We start from the raw sequence: 15669 nt of genomic DNA, 5'->3' as shown, positions 1-15669 counted from the left end.
CAAAAGGCATATCGCTAGTAAGATATAGAATATGTAACCGATTTAAAAGTATCTAGTATTTATGTATTACTAGCTTCCGCCCACGACTTTGTACGTGCATCCCCGTTTTTCCCCGTTCCCGCAAGAATTTCGGGAAATCCTTTCTTAGCGGATGCCTACGTCCTAACATCTACCTGCATGTCAAATTTCAGCCCAATACGTCCAGTGGTTTGGGCTGTGCGTTGATAGATCACTATATCAGTCACCTTTGTGTTTTATATATAGTATAGATTCATCCCGTTCGCAAGTGTTAATGAATATTTTTACACTGTCTCTAATAGTAATAATTGCTGACGCGTGTGCCCAATCTGACGTCATCAATAAATTATTACTATTACAATTATAGATACGTACAATATTTGCATATCTAATGATGTTGACGCAATTATTCAATACAAAATTTAGCGAAATACATCAATTGTAATTTAATTTTTAGCGTTATATTAATAGCCACATAACAGTTGGTGACAGTAAAGAAAGTTGCGAAAAATTGAAGAGGATTATGTCTAGTTTCACGTAGTTAATAAAAATAAAATTTTTGTGTGAAACATAAACAAGATAATGTAAGTGGGTCATGATTGTCGTTAACACAATTATTTTATACGAAATTAACTTTTATTGATAGATGTGTTTTTTTCTAGTTTACGACGTGGACATTTGATTTGAAGTTGGTGCCTAGTCGTCACTGTAATAAAGCAGATTCTTATTAAATCTCCATAGAAATTTTATTTTTTGAAGTCGAATATAGGAATGCATTAGTTGTAGTGTTCAATTTTAGATTCTCGTCTAAAAATTAATTTTTATTATTTAATATAATATGTATAGGCAACGTACCTTTTGGCCGTGCCTACGTCGCCTAGTAATGATTTGTTTTCTATTTTACATTGTGAATTTCTTAAATTTCTTCGCTGTAAGTACATACAAAAAACCTCATAGTAAAAAAAATCTGTGTGTTTTTAAATTACTGCATGTTTTGCTAAACATCTGTATCGTCATAGACATTTATTTTAATCAATTTAGTGCATTCATATGTACCAAATAGATAACACACACAAAATATAAGTTCCACGAACACCATCGGGATGTCGCGACCTCCCATCGCGTTATCGGAGTGATAAGCGATAGGTGACTGCCGTGACATGAGATGATAAGTTTTATGACTCCACGATAACACGTCACGAGGTCCCGAAATGATTGAAGGAGTGTTGGGAATAAGAGTAGTATAGTTTATATTTAGTGGACTTCTAGTTATAGTATTACTCTATATTCTAGACGATTGTTCTCGGTAGAAGCGACATTGCGAATCGGTGGTAGTAAGGTATGGTGGTAGTAATATATTAATATTATAAATGCGAAAGTAACTCTGTCTGTCTGTTACTCAATCACGCCTAAACTACTGAACCAATTTGCATGAAATTTGGTATAGAGATATTTTGATACCCGAGAAAGGACATAGGCTACCTTTTATTGCGAAATATGTACCACGGGTGAAGTCGGGGCGGACCGCTAGTAAACTATAAAGAGATAGGCATAAACACTTTATTGACTAAAAACTATGTGAGGCTATGTGCCACGTCATTCTAGGTGGTTATGGAATGCATAAAATTTTTATATGAAGACAAGTAATTTTCTGCTTTGTACTTTGCTGTAAATACAAGTAGATTGGTACTAATATACAATGCAACTGTTGATGTTGATAGTATACGGTCAATATCTTTATATGACTCAGTTAAAATATTGTTCTTAAGATGAATAAATATGATTAAAGTCACTGTTGAAATTAATATTCGAAATTATGAACAAGGTTTATCTACACTAATATTATAAAGAGGAAAACTTTGTTTGTTTGTTTGTTTGATTGTAATGAATAGGCTCATAAACTACTGGACCGATTTTAAAAATTCTTTCACCATTCGAAAGCTACATTATCCACGAGTAACATAGGCTAGGTTTTATCCCGGAAATCCCACGGGAACGGGAACTATGCGGGTTTTTCTTTGAAAACGCGGGCGAAGCCGCAGGCTGAAAGCTAGTTATAGATAAATACATCGAAATACAAACGTAAATTTAAATTGGAACATATCAAATACCTAATGAAAGAAACAAAGACCTGTGGCTACTGATCTAGACCAACAATTCAATCCAGCCACCACAGCTTCACAGCATCTGCTGCATCCGATAAAAGCTTGGTAGAACTCAAGTCGGCCAACTTGCTAGTATTTTTCTTTTCCGCTCAGCAAGATACAACTTTTTAATGGAAGCGAACAGATTGGGCGCAACTTTCCAAAGGGGAAGTTTCCCGCGTAAACTTGGCGAAAAATTCTCTTGATAAATGTCCTAAGGGGCGTTTATATGGTTTAATAAAAAGTGCCGCTATTACGGGCTTTATTTAAGAAGTTTCTGGTGTTCATTATGACATTTTTATGGATCGCACTGTAAATTAGCTATTTTATGTCTCCTCTGTTATTCAAGATAGAGCTAATGTTGCAATTTAATGGTTTGCGTAAAGTTAGTTTTATATTTCGTGTTGATGTTGTGATTTTAATGATACTGGCTTATGCGTTTATTTTATTTTTGCGGTTACAAAATCGATAGATAAACCACAATCACATAGCGGTAAGTTTTTAGTTTATTTGCATGTTTTGGAAAATGTTTATAATAGACTTCTTAGAAAATGGCATTCTGTAAATATATGCATTGTAGGTTATATGTATGAGTGTATTTTATTTTTTGCTCTATGTACCTATCCTTTCTTCATACCTATCTTTTACATCATAATACAGACAGACAACCACGAATAACCTTCGTTCAGTTTAACCTCTATTTACATGTCTGAAATAAAAAGTAGACCCTTATTATCCCTAGACCGTAGCCTGTCTGGAACATTTAGGCATTCCAGACGGGCTAAGCTTTAATCCTAAGAGAATACGTCTAGGACAGATCTCTAGTGAATAGATCTGTTTATACGGACAAGAAATGCTGAGGGTACATTTAGGCCTTAATTTGAGATGTGAATGGCAGAATGTGGAATGGTTATCGAGTTACTGTCTTACTGTTGAGTGGATTACATGTAGTGGCTGGTTAGATAAGTTAGTACATGAAAATGTGGTGTGTCCGTTTTGATTTGCGCATATGTGGATCTCCAGTCGACCGATAGAGTATTTATTTATTGTATTTATTTATTTACGGAATACGCCAAACCATACATATATAAAACTTAATTCTAAACTTATCACTATGTCCTTAGTTCTAGGTACCTCTTACATTCTTCACCTATCATTCTCATCCTTGACACAAACAAATCATATCCTGGTGCAGAATTGAGGATATGAGTAGCATCGCAGTCTGAGAGGTTTGTGGAGACCCGCCCATTTGGTAGTGGTATAAGTAGGTATGTGCCAAAAGGACATATTTTTCTTTATAGTTAGTGTATTATAAGAATAACAAAGAAAGATATGTATTAGTTATGGTGGACAATGTCATATTAGTTTATTGTAGTTGGACCATTGTTGTATTTACTTTTGTTTTTATCTGAAAGTCACGTCAATTTCTGCCCAACATATTTGATATCATAGTCTTCAGACACGTAAGACATAGACAAATCGGTCTAGATAGGTATCGTCTATACACGTTATGTTAAAAAAAATACAGAAAACAATCTTAGAATTTATTGCGAGCAAAGTTTCCAGCTATAGATCAGCTATGACAGATGGACAGAAACAAGTGAATCAGTATAAAGGAGTCTACCCACTACAACGTATGATATGGCCGTAGGAACTAGGAAGGCGTCGACAAAAAAATATATATGTATTGAAAAGTAGGAGACTGTGGTCTTCAATTTCAATTTTCGATTAACTTAAGTTTATCTAAGCCATGCAAATTCTAAATGTTTGCTTTAAACTTTTCTCGTAAAAATACGATAACTTATGTCATAGATGCTCGATCAGTTTTGGTGACAGTTTATGCTGTACATCGAAGACGAGTAAATCCACGAATTAATCTAGATACACACAGTTTAATCTAAATATCGCAGTTTAAATTACAATTGATATTACGAGACCACTGTATCGGCCCACTAGATCGATCCGTCACTGATCAGCATTGGTACGCTCTAGTAGACAAGAAGTATGTAGTTGCTTTCTGGCCTAACACGTTCCCATTCCGGTCATAGTATGATACGTTGTTTTTTTTTTATATGAAAGAAGGCAAACGAGCATGTGGATCGCCTGATGGTAAGCAATTCCACAGCCCATAGGCATCTACAGACGTGTCCGAAGATGTTTTTAAGGTGGAGGTATATTCTCTTTTGAAATGCCTCGATGTGATAGGGGTTCGGGAATATCGCCGAAGGCAGGCTGTTACAATATTTATTTATTAATTAAGGACTGTACCCACTATGATACGTTGTAGTGGGTACAGTCCTTAATTAATATCCACCTTTCGTGCTCCGCGCCGGGGTCGCGCAATGTGACTTCTATTTGCCATTCGCAAAGGTAAATAAACCTCTATGTGTCTAAATCCCGCGTGCCTTGTAAGATAATATAAAATGTAAGGTTTACGGTAATCGTGATGTTGTTAATGTTTTTAAATGCAAGACATTTTTGTGAGCTGTTTAAAAATCTATTTAGTGGGTAGGTTGGTAGATTTAGCTGTTCATTTTGTTTATGGTTTTAGTGGGGTATGAGTCGTCTGTATGGTTGTATAGTTGAGGTACTTTACGTTTGAAATTATATTGGAATACAAGGTTTAATAATATAGTATGAAAGTTATTATGAAAATTAGACATTAGAACAGTTTATATACTACATTCATAGTCATCAATACCAGTATTACAAACATAAACAATTTCTTGGACCACAAACACCTAAAAGTGATTTCCGACATTAAAATACACGATTTTAGTAGTTACTCAGACATTTTATATCAAACAATAATTTATCTACTTGAATTTAAAACTTAAAGGCGGTCAAGACATTATTGGTTAGATTACCTAACAGATGACCTGAATCTTTTTATTTTTATGTTGTTTACAGAAAATCGAAAAGAATATACTTTACGTAAATTGAACGTCATACTTGTAACTTAATGTAAATTCAGGTTTAGTAGCTGTCTCTTGTATACTATTGACCTAAGTGATGTATGTTTACATTGACTTGTTTTGTTTAGATATTATTATTATTTTTTAATTCAATTACACACATCGTAAAAAACAATACATTCGTGAATATTGTTTTTTTACGAATGAACCGTTTATTAACGCGATTACGTCCATTGTAAAGTATTTATTCAACGTCTGAATATTTATATATATTGTATTTCTCATTTTTAACGGTTTACAATATTTAAGTATAAGCGAAGTTTTCAAATAGTGAATCGTAAAATTTTGATCAATAAATAACGAAATATTGATGTATCCAAAACTATTATACAATATAATTCATAAAATAGATAATTATAGAGCTCTACAACTTTATAACTTGACTCGCATCTGCACATTGCTTTGCCTACCTTAATATATTCGAAGTCTGAGGAGTTAATTCTTAATGTAGTTTTAAATAAAAGTACCTCTAGTAATTCTGGAGCTGTCGGCTTCAAGAAACGTGCTTTAATTTAAAGTTAGTGAAATAGAAAATGAAATGAGACATCACGCAGGTGAGCTAGACAGATCTGAAGGCAGGGCTGGATTGGAGTGCTGTGTAGTTAGGCGTGAAATATTTGAAATTTTTTTATACTAGCTGTGCTCCGCGGTTTTATCCGCAGTGCTCCGCTCTTGTTGGTCTTACCGAGATGATATATAGCCTATACCCTTCCTCGATAAATGGGCTATCTAACACCGAAATAATTATTCAAATTGGACCAGTTGTTCCCGAGATTAGCACGTTCAAACAAAAAACTCTTCAGCTTTATAATATTATTATAGATAGATTTGAAGATATTTTGCAAAATTTACATTACAATATTGACATACTATAATGGCTGCTGGGCGTCTTTTTATCTTAAGTTCTAACAAATACATATACAGATAAATCACTGATTTAACTTCACACTGACTTTTCATATAAACTAACCTACGATAGGTACTCGTGATGATACTTACAATATACATTGGATTGACTAAAGTAGAAGATATTTGGATGAACTGAAATTATATCCATTGCCACGATTCTATAGTTGTATTTCAATTGGCACAATACTGGATAGCTTCCTACGATTCTAGTCTAGTGTCGTGTCGTTTTTTCCACGGAAATCCGGCCCTGTTCAAAGGGCGTAAGTTAAGAACATTGAACCGAATTCTTAGAAAATCTAGATAGAGTTGGCACGCTCCGTGACCGAAATTAGTGTGGCGAGGGATATGAAATTACGCAGCAATTCTTTTCGTAAATTGTCGAATTTAATTTGTAAGAGCCATTCGTATTCGTGGAACTTTTAAATTGCAATGTTTACTGGTAGAAATGGGGGTGTGTCGTGGAGCTAATTTGCTGAATTTTTCAAAGAATTCTCTGTATTCGTTTATGAAGTAATTGTACACGCATAGGACGAAAAGTACGCCATTTTATTAATAGGTATAATTTGTCTTAATATATCTGATTCTACCGTCACTACCTACACTATTAGTTACATATTTCACTATTATATCTTTCTATTTTAAGGATTGTACGGAAGAAGTGTCCAAAAATAATTTCCCATTTTTCTGGTTTGTGCCTTATCATGATATTGTATCAAAATTGTGCTTATTCTTTTACTTATAAAAGATTTACTGGCATCGATTTACAGTCGGATAAATGGAGTGTTATAATTATTTGGGAAATGGTCTTTTCAGTGTGTAGGCGGACTTATCGGTAACTTTTGTTACAAGCAATATAAAAATAGCACAAGATTTCTATTTTATATTGGATAAGAATCATCTAAGTCTATTTTTAAACGGTTTAAGTAGACCTATGTGAATTGTGCATAACGCATTGGATTCCCGTATCTATATGGGACTAATGCATTTTATATCTTCTCAATCAATCAAATATATTCATACATAATACGACAATTTTAAACATGTGGAGAGCGTTTCCTAAAGAATACATCAAAACTCTGTACCTACTTTTGTCTGTTGTGTATGATTTAAAGCTAATTTTATTCTTTTCAAAACATAAGCAGTTCACACGTAATAATTAGGTATATCGGTAAGATCTTAATATATGTATATACATGCATAGAAACATTTCAGTCACAAAGCACTGACATACAGCAACACAAGTGGTAAAACCTAGCAAATATAAATGTGTATGTAAAATTGATAAGATCTAAATATCTATACCTTCATGTATTCCTAGTCAAAAGGTACTATCATAGACACACAAATGCTAAAACTAAAAGAAAATCTTTAATATAATTTTACGTACCCAAATGGGTAAGATCTTAATAATATCTAAACCTTCATGTATTCCTAGTCAAAAAGTACTATCATACAGTTATATACAAATGGTAAAACTTAAAGTAAATATGGCTACGTGGGGTCCTTACAGTCCTGACAGTTGGCGCCGCACTGCGAACTGCATTGCACCATAATCCCCTGCAATGGATTTGTTGTAGGCTGGGTAATTTGTAGGTACTGGGTTAGTAATGGGTTAGGAAGACTGGATTGTTTTGTGTTCGTTTTTTGATGTAGCGAGAGAGACTTATAGTAGGGTAGTGTTTGGAAGGTACAAGTAAAGTTTAATGTGGATGCAATTGATGTTTACTACCTACTTAGAGTAGGGTAAAGTAGTGTTTCGAACATAGTTTATGGAATGTTTAATGTTAATGCAAAAGGGATTGATTATGTTTGAATCTTTTTGTGAGATTTTAAACGAATTAGTTACTGTTGGTTCGAGAAATTGCGAAGAAAAACGTCAGATTATTTGGTGTAATTATAATTGGGTAAATAAAATCATAAAAATATGTTCGTTTTTCGGTTATAATAATCCGATTCTGTTAATAAGTTTTTTGTTTGTATTGTCAAGTGACACGTCAGTGATTTAACAATATATTCCATTATCATTTATCATTATTCCATGACGTTATATTGTAGAAAACTATACACTAGCCAGTGAAATAACTTATTTCCATCAGTATATGATTAATCACGATTGTCATGTATTTTGTTCCCCAGAGAATCTACGTAATTTTGTTTGTATTGTGCCATTTCACATATTCGAATGTAGTCAATTTAATAGATCCCAATAGACTTAATAATATAATAATGAACATGAAAAAGTCAATTATTTCATCGTTTATAAGGATTTTACTAAAATGTTTCGTTGTTTTGGCGCTTTATGATTTTATTAATGTTGTAGTGAGTTAGTTTATATTATATACACAATTTTATTGAAATAAATGTGTATTGAATATATATTGAGGGAACTCAAGTGCAATAACTTATCTTAATCTGTTATAGGTGTTATAAAGACGATAATTTAAGTCTAAACTTATATTATGAAGTTTCTGATAAATATAAACTAGGTAGGTATTTATTTAACTAGTTTAATGAAGAAGTTCACTAATAGAATGATTCATTATCCCTGCCATAGACTTAATATTATGTTTTTACCAATAGAAAATAGCCAGAGCCGTAGCGAGTGGCGTTAATAAATTATCAAATTCACAGTACAATATATGATACTGTTCTGAGGATGACGCACTATAGGGCGAAAGGTGAACGAAAATTAATAGTTGATCTGTTGTCGAACTTACTATTAAATAGTTACAAATAACACATAGTTACCGGCACGCAATCTAAGTACGATTTATAACAGGTCGATGCACCGAGATTTTAGTTGAGATAACTTTTTGTTTTGCTAATGGTTACACGATATTTTGATATCGTAATGGCTACTTACGGATCGGGCAAAAACACCGGCCATTTGAATATATTTACATTTTATATATTTATATAAATAAGAAAAAAAAGAATATATTTATATTTTGGCTTTTGAATGCAGAATAGAATTACATTTTTGGAATGCGTTTTAAATGCCATGTAGATTGCAGAAGTTAGGAAACGTTTTATAGATAAAATGCTAGACTAATACTAATAATATTTAAATAGATATCGTACATTATCTATAATTTGTATACAGAATTGGTCGCTATGCCCTGATAAGGCGGTATTAATGTATTATCACTTGTTAAAAATAATTCATCATAACATATCGGTTATAATAATATAAACCGAAACTATTATTTTTATATGCCTACAATAGAAAGATGTATGATTGCATGGCATAATAGGCATTAAGGAAAACGTATTTAATTATTTTACCCAATTATTTTAAACGCTATTTCATAGGACGTAATGTAATATAATTCAAATTTAAACCAACATTATACCGAAAAAGTGTTCTTAGTAAAAACCACTTTCACTGCAAAACGTACATAAAGACTATAGACTATATTATGATCATATATGTAAAGAAAACTTCCCATACACAATACATTATAAGCCTTGACCATGTGAATTGTGTTGTATTTCCACACCAATGCGATTTAAGCGTTAATCGTTAATTGATTTGTAAAATTCCATGTTCTCATTTCAGATTGGTCGGGTTCGTCAGCCGATAGCCGTTGATACCGTGAGTACTGAAATAGTTTGATAATTCTTTCGTTGCTATGCGACCACGTAGGTACAGCTACGTAGGTGCGTGTCAACGGCCTACGTTTGGCTAATGTTTAGATTACGTTGCACGTTGTGCTAACAATTGTATTGGAAACTGTAATAGGGTAATGAGAGGAGGACAGGATAGTTTGGGGGTAGTAGATGTATGTGGTATGGACAGCTACATTATTATAGTCTCTTAGTTCTTGTTAATAGTTAGACCACGTAGGTACGTAGGTAGGTGCGTGTCAACGGCCTACGTTTGGCTAATGTTTAGTTTACGTTGCGCTAAAAATTGTATTAAAAAAAGTGAAGTCCCGTGTCCCCGTAGTGGGGTAAGGGGCAGATGCATTATTCGTACATCTGTTTCACTGATCGATTTTCTTTAGGGACAAGTAGGTGATCAGCCTTCTGTGTCCTGCCAGACCGAGACATTTTTTTTCTTCGTCTCCACCGGGAATCGAACCCAGGACCCCTCGGTTCTACGCTCACGCGTCAACCACTGTACCAAGGAGGCGGTCAAAAAATTGTATTGGAACTGTAATAATAGGGTAAATGAGAGGAGGACAGGATACTTTGGGGGTAGTAGTATGTGTGTTATGGACAGCTATATTATAGTCTCTTAGTTTTTGTTAATAGTTAGTACATTATGTATTTGTGCGACTACGTAGGTATGTAGGTAGGTGCGTGTCAACGGCCTACGCTTGGCTAATGTTTAGATTACGTTGCACGTTGTACTAAAAATTGTATTGGAAACTGTAAAAATAGGGTAAATGAGAGGAGGACAGTATAGGTTCGAAGTAGTAGATGTATGTGTGTTATGGACAGCTATATTATAGTCTCTTAGTTTTTGCTAATAGTTACTTGGCTACATTATGTATTTGTGCGACCACGTGGGTACTAGGTACGTAGCTACGTAGGTGCGTGTCAACGGCCTACGTTTGGCTAATGTTTAGTTTACGTTGCGCTCAAAATTGTAAAGGAAACTGTAATAGGGTAAATGAGAGGAGGACAGGATAGATTCGGGGTAGTAGTATGTGTGTTATGGACAGCTATATTATAGTCTCTTAGTTTTTGTTAATAGTTAGTACATTATGTATTAGTGCGACTAATACATAATGTACTAACTATTGTATTGGAAACTTTTATAATAGGGTAAATGTGTGGATGATGGATGATAAGATGTAATATAATATTTTATTGAATCAGACTTTCTTGTTACTGCAAACGGTTGTGAGGGTGATTTAAGATTGTCTTTCATGCCTAAACTACTGTTTTTATAGTACTAACTAAAATATACTTCAAATTAGACACTTTAGTGAACGAGTCAGAGTTGTGCATAATATCAGGGACATATTTAAACTAATAAAACTTGTAAATAGTTAATAAAATGATGCTTCACCTAAAATCGAATTAGTTGCAACTACCCTGAAAAAGTATGACGTCATACCGTTGCATTGGGTGTTTTTTATCGCGTCGGCAATCTGCGATAATATCGAGCAATAATTCAGAGCGGGTGCAAATTTGAGCCCTTGCCCCGGTATTGTTCTGCGTGATGGATGGTGTGGGGTCACGTGGTCGAACGAGTTTATTAGTGTTACGTCTATGTTTAGGTGTGGGTATAAAACACCCGATCATACATACGGTTGCTTGTTAATAATATTGGTAGTGTGTGATAGTATGATAAGATTATTTAAAAATAGCTATTGGTTATTTCTTTTAATAATAATTAGCTTTTCTATTATGATGTATATGTTATACATAGGTAATATATAACACAAAGTATCAAACACTTATTGCCACAGTTTTATAAACCTTAACGTTGATAAAAGAAGCAGTATGCAGAGAATGATAATTAACGATTATTATCCAAAAACACAGTCGTAAATTAAACTAAACATACCTACCTCATACCTACTTACCTCATTATAAAAAAAACGAACGAACCCGCGCCAACATTCCACAGTAAAACAATGCGCCAGTACGCCAAGTTATAAATTAAATTTCCCTTCAAGCTGTAACTAAGATTAACTCGTTGCACACTTTATGTTACGACTGTACCTGTCGCGGCTATGACGAGAAAACCGCCATTATTAATAAATAATAATTGCTAGGAAACATAACTTGTCTGTACCGCTGTAAATCACAAACGTTATAGTTGGAATGCTGGATGCAGGGTTTATTGGAGTGTTTGTATGTTAATCTAAATATCTATATTTAGATCAATACATATAAATGTATTTAATGATTTTTATTATAACACCGTTAAAACCTTATATATATTAGCAAGCTACAGAGCGCGGTTGTCATATCTTTCAGTTGTTCCAATCGTAAGCAGACAAATGTCACAAATCCAATTATTGTCATAAAGACGTTGATAGTGACGTTCCATGCTAGATACAGGGAAATATCGATAGTTGGAAACTTGGAATTACGAAAAATTTGTAAAACGAATTCGAAAAACGTATGGATTGTTCTAAATTATTATAACATGTAATTATTCTGTCATGACAAGCTTATGATCACGTAAAGGTTAAATATAACTAGGTAGAAATTTTATGTTCTAAGACATAATTTATGATTAAAATCATCCACATATTAAAGGGAAATTTCGTCGTAAGACTATAAGACTCAGCTTACAGCAGTGTTTAAAATTCAGGCATATAATCATACCAACAATGTTGTTAATATTTTACATGAGGAACATTCTTGACATACTGATTATCGATTTAAAAATTAACGGTTTCGTAATCTTTTTTTATTTTTTATTTTCTATTATAAATTATATTATTTTATAACTATCTTTGTCACATAAATTGCTTTATTATTGGAATCCATATCTAATGGATTTTTATTTTTGGTATCATCTGTGAGGAATTTGCGATTTATATTTAAATTAGGTTTTTTTTGATAATTTGTGTGTTTGTAGTATTTATTTATAGTATAAGTATTAAAGTATTATTATCTTTAATATTATTATAAAGAGGACCGATTTTTAGTTTTTTGGATTGAAAATAAGTTAAGTATATTTGGAAAATTCTTTTACCGATACCAAACAAAGCTCTTACCATCTATACTTTTAATATTATAAAGCTGAAGAGTCTGTTTGTTTGAACGCGCTAGTCCGATTTGAAAAAAATTATTTCGGTGTTAGATAGCCCATATTTTATCATCACTCTAAGACCAACAGGAGCGGAGCACTGCGGGTAAAACCGCGGGGCACAGCTAGTTATCTAGTATGTATAGATTAGTGATTATCTTTTATTTTACGCAGATGCGTCATTGTTGTAGTAATTCTATTTAGAGATTTCGTGTGCCGGTAATATATGCTCTTTTACCGGAGTTGTGTACAGTAAAACGGTCGTAACTTGTAACATTCTTGTCCGCCATTGTTTTCGGAATGACTCTGTTCTGACGTTAGTTTCTTGCGTACAGATAGCGTAGGTTTTAGTTGTCTGTGTTAGTTGTTATGGATATTTTTGGTTTTTGCAGAATTTCATCATGTTATAAATAGGTAATTCAGATTTACAAGTGAAACTTCTTTAGGCGCGTTAAAAGTAAAATTTCAAGATCGCGTCATGGCATTACCGTTACGTCATGGAGTAAGGCGACGATTTTGGTATCTTTGAATCTTGCAAAGTAATTCACTTCTGATACACGCTATTTTTTGTAATTTATTTGAGATTAAAAGATTGGCGAATTTGAATTGTTAGTAATATGTATTGTACGTTTATTTCACGGTTCCGAAATATAATACGTAGATATATTTGACGATAACATTACTAGTTTCTGCTTTACGAAGCCGTAATAGTAGATGTTGCCTGGTAGAAATCACTGTCTGTTTCTACTTTAGTTATAAGAATAATATAAGAAAAGATTTGCTAAATTTGATGTGTGTGTAATGTAATTTGTGATGGTAGTTATTTCATACTAGCTGTTCCGCGCGGTTTCACCCGCATTGCTCAGCTCCTGTTGGTCTTAGCGTGATGATATATAGCCTATAGCCTTCCTAGATAAATGGGCTATCTAACACCAAAAGAATTTTTCAAATCGGACCAGTAGTTCCTGAGATTAGCGCGTTCAAACAAACAAACTCTTCAGCTTTATAATATTAGTATAGATTTGTGATGACGCAACAATTTCTCGTATCAGATTATTTATTTACAGTTTTAAATACTTTAATTATCTCACAGTCATTGCAATTAAAGGGAAAAGTGAGTATGTATTTACTCATAATGTTTATAACCATAAGTGAGTAGTGATAAGATATCTACTGAAAATAGCACATGTTAAATTAACATTTTGATATCTTTGATTAGATCAAGTTATCCATGGAAAATGCTATGACATCATTGCATTTGGTTGTGCAATTATTAGATTAATGTGGTTTATCTGTTTGTATACTGTTGCTATGATTGGGTATATTAATGTTTAATGGTAGATTTTTGTTCGTGTTAATTTCTCTATCAACTCCTTTTAACTTTTTTACTATAAGTTTTGGCATGATATAAAGTTTCTACTTCAAATATTATAAATAAATAAATAATAATATTGAAACCTAAAACATCATCGTCTGACTGTACCCAATGCAATTCCGAGTCTAGTGTACTCAGCTGATCATTCATCATGTTTATTAGTTTAGGCACTTAAATATACAGAAATACATTTGAATATATTCTTCTAAAATATTCATTTAAAACTAAAAATGAATAATTAATGAGTTTATTGTTTTTGTGTACAGACATCCTGTCAGACTGCATTCAAATGTATGTTTGAAAAGAAATGGTTGATTTAAATATTTATTGGATTTATTGTAATAAAATTTTCTTGTATGTATTGTTAATTTTCATAATCATATATCCGGTAAGGAATCTTAAATGGAGAATTTTTATTTTAAAGTCGAAAAAATATAACATTTCTTTCATTTTTCGTAGTGGTGGAAACGCAGGATAAAAAATTATTTATCTAAACCCGATTTGTTTCAAATATTATTAAATTTTATTTTATTTGAAGGTATTTTTTATTGGTAGGTACTAGGTACTAACAAACGAAGTACATACTTACATTTTTTGGCCATGTCACTATGAGTCAGTTAAAATAATTGAATGTTTAAAATATTATAATTAATATTGCGCAATGTTATGCATATAATTAGGGTGTCAATAAAAACGTTCGTTTGTTGAAGTGAGGTAATACATGTATATTATAACTAGAGTGACGGAAAAAAGGGAGATTGTTATTTTTAAATACCTAGTTTTAGGATATTTCTTGCTTTTGTTGTATATTTTTTTTCCTAATTGAATACTCAAGTAGATTTCATTTTTTAACGTGACAACGTCTTATAATTCGATGGAGCCGGCTGCACGCACGAAAAAACATGACTCATGCGGCGTTACCTCGCTCTGAGGCGTTCCATGTAATGGCTGGTTCACACTTTGATTAGTGCGAGTGCAGGTGATTAGTGCGAGTGCAGGTGTGTAGTGCGAGTAGTGTCCAATTCAACTGCGAGTGCAGGTGATTAGTGCGAGTGCAGGACAATGGTGAAATTCGCGACGCTACACACTACGCTAAACACTAAACACTAAACACTCCTGTCCAGACGTGTTTAGGCAGGCACACTGCGAGTGAGGGGGAAGGGAGGGCGCGCGGGACGTGGCTACTCGCAGTCCACTCGCAAAAAAATAGAACACGCTTCTATTCACTTTACTACACAGCCTACTAAACACTCGCACTAAACAGTCGCTGTCCACACGTAGTACTACTCATCACCTGCACTCGCACTAATCAAAGTGTGAACCAGCCATAATGGCTGGTTCACACTTTGATTAGTGTGAGTGCAGGTGATTAGTGCGAGTGCAGGTGTGTAGTGCGAGTAGTGTCCAATTCAACTGCGAGTGCAGGTGATTAGTGGGAGTGCAGGTCAATGGTGAAATTCGCGACGCTACACACTACGCTAAACACTAAACACTAAACACTCCTGTCCAGACGTGTTTAGGCAGGCACAC

At 33.5% G+C, this 15669-nt stretch overlaps 1 long non-coding RNA gene across 1 annotated transcript in view; it reads left to right on the top strand.

Annotated features, from left to right (window-relative positions):
* LOC149904226 (uncharacterized) overlaps positions 1-15669 on the top strand; it is a 143963-nt gene that overhangs the window by 58153 nt on the left and 70141 nt on the right. The window contains exon 3 of the long non-coding RNA XR_016457335.1: positions 9606-9641. This is a non-coding gene — a long non-coding RNA (uncharacterized LOC149904226). The remainder of the gene's footprint in view (positions 1-9605; positions 9642-15669) is intronic.

This window comes from Colias eurytheme, chromosome 12, assembly GCF_061535395.1.
Source record: "Colias eurytheme isolate Ceu_HAF_F1 chromosome 12, ilColEury1 Martin Lab GWU primary, whole genome shotgun sequence".
Lineage (NCBI taxonomy): Eukaryota > Metazoa > Arthropoda > Insecta > Lepidoptera > Pieridae > Colias > Colias eurytheme.
The sequence above is the reverse complement of the archived record's forward strand: the minus strand, read 5'-3'. Positions and strand labels throughout refer to the sequence as shown.